Here is a 7,088-nt window from a genome sequence, read left to right as displayed (position 1 = left end):
GGGGGGAGGTGATATGACCAAGATACATTGTGTATATTATAAAATTTCAAAAAATTAAAAATTATATAATTTTTTTAAAAAGTCATCCATATAGCTGGGCTTAGTGAATAGCATGCTTGCCACGCACACACAAGGACCTCTTAAATCCCCAGTACCCACATGAAAAGCTTGGAATGACTATCTACACCTTTAACCCCAATGCTGACCAAAAGACACGGCTCCAATCTCTAGAGCTCATTGGCCAGCCTATGAGCTGAAGGCCAGCCTAGCTGAACTGATACACTCCAGATTCAGTGAAGGGACCCTGTCTCACATGATAGAGGAAAGAGAGATGGCTTAGTGGGTAAAGAACCTGCTGTGCAAGTGTGAGGACCTGAGTTCGAATCCCAAGCATCCACATTACTTACAGTGGTGCGTGCCTATAATCCCAACAGTCCTACAGTGAAGTAGGAGGCACAGACAAGAAAGTCACAGGAAGATCACACCCAGATAATAACACCATATTATACAGCAGAGAGCAAGACTGCTTGTCTCAAACAAGGTAGAAGACCAGGGCCAACACCCAAAGTTGTCCTCTATCTTCCAAGGACACACCTACACTTGTACATATGAACACACACAAATTCACGCTGTACAGTTGGAAGTATGGAGTGTCAGAGGCAGCAAAGAGCACAAACAATTGATGTATCTAACAGGACACATTTTACTTCTGCAGAAGGTGCAAAGAAGCCTTGTAGGGAGGAGCAAGCATCCCACACAGTCAGTCAGCTGGTCTTTTATTCCCAAAGAAAGGGGAGCCTGACTATCAACCCCCCTGGCTGAGACCAAAGGCTCTCCATTTATGGCTTGGTTAGTCAGGAACAATGCAGAGGGAGGGTAGGAATTCAGGAGGGTAATGGAGGGTTGGAACGTCCCTGGTTGTTTTTCTCTGTGAGATTGACACCTGGAACCTTAATCTTAGGTACAATCTAAACAGTTGGTTCTCTAAAATGGAGACCACCTAGCTCAATAGAAAAGACATATTTCTCATCATACACAAAAGGAACACTCAGAAGAAAAAGTAGAGAGAGAGCAAAGAAGACATCCAAAATTGATCTCCCAGCAGCACTCGCACACGCACATGCACACATGTGTGAAGCCATCCCTGGAGAATGGGGCAAAATAAAACAGGGTCCAGATGCATTAAAATTTGGGGCTCCCAAACCCCAGCATCCAGGCTCTTTTGGGTCAGGTAGGAACATGCTCTTCTTGGCCCAGGGCCACCCCAGGCAGCCACAGCTGACATGGACTTGCCTGTGTGACAGCATCCTTGCTGCTCTGAAACCAGATTGGAATTTACATACAGAGCAGAGCTGCTCAAAAGAGGGCAGCCAAGGGCTGCATCAATAATAAATGAGCAGCCGCAGCTTGCTCCGTGAGCCTCCTCGTCCTTCGAAGCAGACACAGTGTCCAAAATCCCAGGACCCGGAGAGACAGGCAATCCTTTCTCCCTCATTATGGCCTGACAGGGACCCACCAGGGCAAGCTTAGTACATAGCACAGACTCTGCCTTCCAGGAATAGTCTGCAAAATGGCTCCCTCTGTCTTCCCCATCGGCTATCTCTGGCTCCCAATATGGAGTTGAGATAATGGAAGCCCCATAGCTAGCCCCTCAAATGGCTTTTCACACACCACCAATAATGAGCACAGGCCAGCCTGGAACCATATGACTCCCCAGCGAGGACAAGGAAGAGGTGCAGTATGGAACAGAAGGACTCAAGGTGAGAGATGAGACAACAGAGACTACTACAGCCTATGAGCCCTTAGTGAGACCTGGGATGAACCCCAATGGCCCAGAAACTATGCTAGGGACATCTGTGGGAGGACATATACAATGCCATCCCTTGCTGGCAGTCTAGAGGACACATCATGTTGTGACTTTTGGGGGAGATGTGAAAAAAATGTCTACCTCAGAGAGGGTACCTAAAATAGTGTCTACCCAAGTCTAACTTAGTGAGCCAGTACACTTATTGGGGTTTACTTACAGAAGCATAGATGATCTAGTTTTGTTTTGTTGCTGTGACAAAACAACACGGCCAAAGCAACTTGCAGGGGTTGGGGAGGGAGGCTTTATTTGGCTCGAGCTTCCAGGTTGTGGGGAGCCGTGAAGCTTGACAGGCATTCGCCATGACAAGATGGCGCCTACTTCCGCTGTCGAGTAAACAACTGTTTGCGCATGTGCGTAGAGAACTGTTTGCGCATGTGCGTAGAGTGAAAAGACGCCATGTCACGGCCCATTCTGGGGCGTCACGTAGGGTAATGAGCGAACAGCCAATCATGGGCAGACACGCCTCACTGTGGTGTATATAAGCAGTGCGGATTTTGGGCTCGATCTCTTTTCCCTCTGGGAGAGGGCAGTAAATGTCGTCGCTGCAGAAGGAACCTAGTGTCTGCGTGTCTTCTTCCCGGCGAGATGACCGCGCGGGCTACACCAGGTCACAGTATGTGTGCATACACAGAGCAAAAGCCATAAGAGAACACAGAAGGAAAGTGACTGTCATCTGGGTCTGATGACACAGGAACCTGGAACAACACAGCATTGTCTCTGACCAAGGAACTCACTCAAATCCAAGGAAACACGGCAGAAACTAGGGAGGAACACTGCTTGCTGGCTCATTCACATGCTCATGCTAAGCTAACTTTCTTACAGTCCAAGATCACCTGCCAAGGGGAATGGTGCTGCCCATAATGGGCTGGAGTCAACTACGTCAATCAACAATTAGAACATTGCCCACAGTTACACCCACAGGCCAATCTGATCTAGGTAATGCCTCCATTAAAACTCCTTTCTCAGGGAACTTTAAGATGTGTCAACAGTGAAAGCTCACTAGGACAACAGGTCATGGAAGACTTAAAGACAGCTGCACCACCAAAGAAATCCCACCCCCTGGAAAAGTGATGGCTCATGAAGGCTGCATCCCCAGATTTCCTTGCCCAACCTTCAGGAAGTCACTGCTGATATGATTAGGGAAGAGCTTTGTGAATTTCTTAAGTTTCAAGGGTTTCCTGAGATCTACGAGTTGTGTTTACCTCCTGGGCTTTAACAGACTGTCTCAATTTAAAGGTAGTAGTTACACAACTGCTCAGCGGTATAGCAGTACTGCTAGTATTGCTACTAGTACAGCAGCTCGCTAGAGTCGTGCAGAAGACTAGAGATAAGAGCTCAGGGAACAGAAATCTTTTCCTGGGAGGTACTCCCATGGAGCATGTTGGGAAGATGGAGAAGTTAGACTCAATTTTGTCCTCCAAAACTTTTATGTTAAAGCCTACGGTGTGACTATATGTGAAGAAAAGGCCTTTGGGAGGTGATTAAAGTTAAAAGAGGTCACATTGGTGGGGCTCTGAACTAAAAAAAACTAGTACACTCAACCCCATTTTGTGTGTGTATGTGTGTGTGTGTGTGTGTGTGTGTGTGTGTTATACAGAGTCAGTTGTGTGAGCCTACTGCCATGTTTGAACTCAAGACCTCTGCAACAACAGTAAGTGCTTTTAGCAATGGAGCCATCTCTCCATCCCCCAAGAAATTTTAATGAGTGCGCAAAGTAGAAATGAAGAAACTGAAGTGTAGTGAGAATTTTGATTTCTTTAAAAACACACACACACACACACACACACACACATAGAGATGTTATGGAAGTATGCTTTTGTTTTAAGCCCATGTGTGGGGTGTGTGGCTGCTTTAAACTGCCCATAGCAGCTGACTAAATTGCCTCAAGCTCTAGCAGGGATGTGATTTCGACAGCTGCAGATAGTTTCTGCAAGTTAGTGATGTTTGAAATTCTGGGGACTCTTGAGAGGGTATAAAAATGGCAGAGCCCTGAGAGGGATGCTGCTGCTGCTGCTGCCGCTGCCGCTGCTGCTGGGTGTAACATTTAAATCTGTGCACTAGGAGATCTTTTGCAAGAAAAGTCTGGTAAGAAGACCCAGATGGGTAACAACCCAACACCTAGAGAGGCAGAGAAGAACACAGAAGAGACACGTAAGCTCTGAGATTCTGACTTTCTCCCCTGGGCATCCATTCATCACAGGGCCAAAGTAACAGGCAGATTAGCTTATACCATCATGGCCCGCCCCATCCAGCTTTTGTGGTCACAGAATCATTACACCATCTTACAAACTGGCAGAATGTAATCTGGGGTGGTTAATATAGTTGACTAGAACCACCCAAGAAATGGGCCCTTGGGCTTGTCTATGAAGGGGTTCCAATTAGGTTGAGGTGGGAAAACCCATCCTAACTGGGGACAATGCCATTGTGGGTACTGAGGTTCTGTACTGCATGTAAATACATGAGCTAAGTAAACATCAGCATTCCTTCTCTCTCTCTGCTTCCTGACTGAGACAAACATGATCAGCTGCCTCCAGATCCTGCTGTCTCCAGATCCTCCTACCATGTCTTTGTCACCCTAACAGACCCTCAAAGTCTGAGATTTTTATTTTTAAAATCTTTTTTTTTCTTGTTACTTTTGCCAGGTATTTTGTTACAGCCACAAGAAAGGTAACTGACAGTCACTGACCCTGACATGGGATTTATAAAAACTTTTGCTATTTATTTCCTGAGCAACGAACGAGGAAGAGCATCTGACATGAGACCCCAATCTCTTAAAGCTTCCAGGGCTTTGGAGGATCTGCAGTTCTCAACCTGTGGGATGTCATATCAGATATCCTGTGTATCAGATATTACACCACAATTCATAACAGCAGCAAAATTACAGTTATAAAATAGCAAAACAATAATTTTATGGTTGGGAGTCACCACGATATGAAGGACTGTATTAAAGGGTCTCAAAATTAAGAAGGTTGAAAGCCACTGTTCTAATGAGACCACATGCTGAAAAGCAAGAGGGGCTGAAGATCCAAGCAGAGGAGATGGCTCAGTCAATAAAGTGCCGGTTCCCAAACTGTAGGCTTTGGAGAACTTCCAGGTGCTGAAATGCATCCATCTGCTGGGCAGGAGGAGGTACCTCCAACACCACGAAAATGGATGCTCCTTTCCAAGAACACACTGGACCTCACCCTATACAGCCTGCCTCTGTCAGCACACCGTGTCCTCCATAACACCCTTCATGGCAAGCAAGCAAAGTGCTTCCCTGAAATTCTGTGAGCTGCTTGAGCATGATGGAACCAGAGGAAAGAGTTGTAGAGAGGAGATCAGGGGCAGCTGGTCAGAAACATGTGTGTGACAACCTGGTGCTTAGAAATGGCAATGAAGTTGGGGTGGGAGAGAAGCAGCCTTGTGAGAGATGACATTATGTCCATGCAAGCAGTGCCGGGACTGCCTTGAGTTAGAAGACACTATACTGGTGACAAAAGCAGAGTCTGTTGGATGAGGAGAGAGAACCATACGTCTGCTCACACAATTATGTTGAGCAAAGACAATGAAAGAAAATGGGTGTGTGTGTGTGCATACATCTGTGTCTGTGTCTCTGTGCATGCATCTGTATCTGCATGCATGCGTGTGTGTGTGTGTGTGTGTGTGTGTGTGTGTGTGTGCAAGAATTTGTGTCTGTGTCTCTGTGTGTACATGTGTGGATGCATCTGTGTCTGCATGCATACATGTGTGTGTGTATGAATTTGTCTCTGTTTGTACATGTGTGCATGCATCTGTGTCTGCATGCATGCATGTGTGTATGTGCATGCATTTGTGTCTGTGTCTCTCTGTGTATGTCTGTGTCTGCACATGTGCATGTGTGTGTGCATGCATCTGTGTTTGTGTATCTATGTATGCATACATGCATGCATGTGTTTGTGTGCATACATGTGTGTATATGAGTGTGCCTGTGTGTTTGTGTGTGCATGTGTATATAAGTGCATGGGTGTCTGTGTGCACATGTACAGTGAAATGCCATCTCAAGGACATGACCAGGCCATTGCACTCATAAACTCACAGCACCTTGTAACAAGGTTTACAGTAAGGCATGGATTCCCTCCTTTGAACCAGCTTTTACTTTTACATGGGTTCTAGAGATCAAAGCCGGCTCTCTGTGCTTCTGAGGTAAGCACTTGACTGACTGAGTCATCTCTTCAACCCCAGAATGTTTGTTTTTATGATACATAAATCACCAGTCACCTTCTTGATCAGCCTGTCATACCGGACACTAGTTTCTATGCCCTAAGGCTCCCCAAGGCCATGTACCAGATACCCAGAAATCAACCCTGTATGCCAGAGCCCACCAGCATTACTCAACCTGGCCAGTCGAAGCTGTCACCCCCACCCGCCTCACATTTGCAATAGAAAAATATTCTGTGAAGGCTTTGAAATAGAGAGAAATATTAAATAAACCACTACCCTTAGTTTAGGAACACACTGTATATATTTCATCTTTGCTAACTTCTTTAAGAGCTTTTAGAATTATTTTCAATCCTGTGTTTGTGTGTGTGTGTGTGAAAGAGAGAGAGAGAGAGATAAAGAGAGATAGAGAGACAGAGACAGACAGAGACAGAGAAATTATGGGCAGCTGATTAGTTCCACAAGAGAAGCAAGTACCCTTAATCATTGAGCAGTATCTCCAGTTCCACTTTCACGTACTTTGGGGAGACCACAGATCCCACCTCTTTTCCATCTGAGCCAGGAGAATGACAGGCAGATGCACCAATAGCTCTCCATCTGCCATACCTGCCTGCCCCTTACTTAACATCTAAACACCCTCCCGTACCCCTTTCCCATGAAGATCCCTGCACTCGAGATTCAGGTCTCCAGCCTCCTTATTCTCTTGAATAAACAATTTCTCATTTGCAAGACTCATTTTGGTGATCTGCATATACCGCACAGCACACAAAACCAGGCTGCTTCAACAGCAGCTTGAGTCTCTGCTTCTCCCTCCCCTCAGCTGCCTCCTGATCCCAGTCTGGCGCTTCCCGAGGTGGTTGTGCCTGGGGTGCCCTGCATCTTGTTTCCAGGGCAACCGTGACTAATATTAAACCTTTAAAAAAAAACAAAAACAAAAATGAGCCAGAATATCCTGTGATCCAGGTTAGTCTCTCACTATGTAGTTGAGGATGGCCTTGAACTCTGGATCCTCCTGTTTCCACCTTCTGAGTACTGGGATTAC

This window comes from Mastomys coucha, unplaced genomic scaffold (assembly GCF_008632895.1).
Source record: "Mastomys coucha isolate ucsf_1 unplaced genomic scaffold, UCSF_Mcou_1 pScaffold22, whole genome shotgun sequence".
Lineage (NCBI taxonomy): Eukaryota > Metazoa > Chordata > Mammalia > Rodentia > Muridae > Mastomys > Mastomys coucha.
This window is presented reverse-complemented; position numbering follows the sequence as displayed.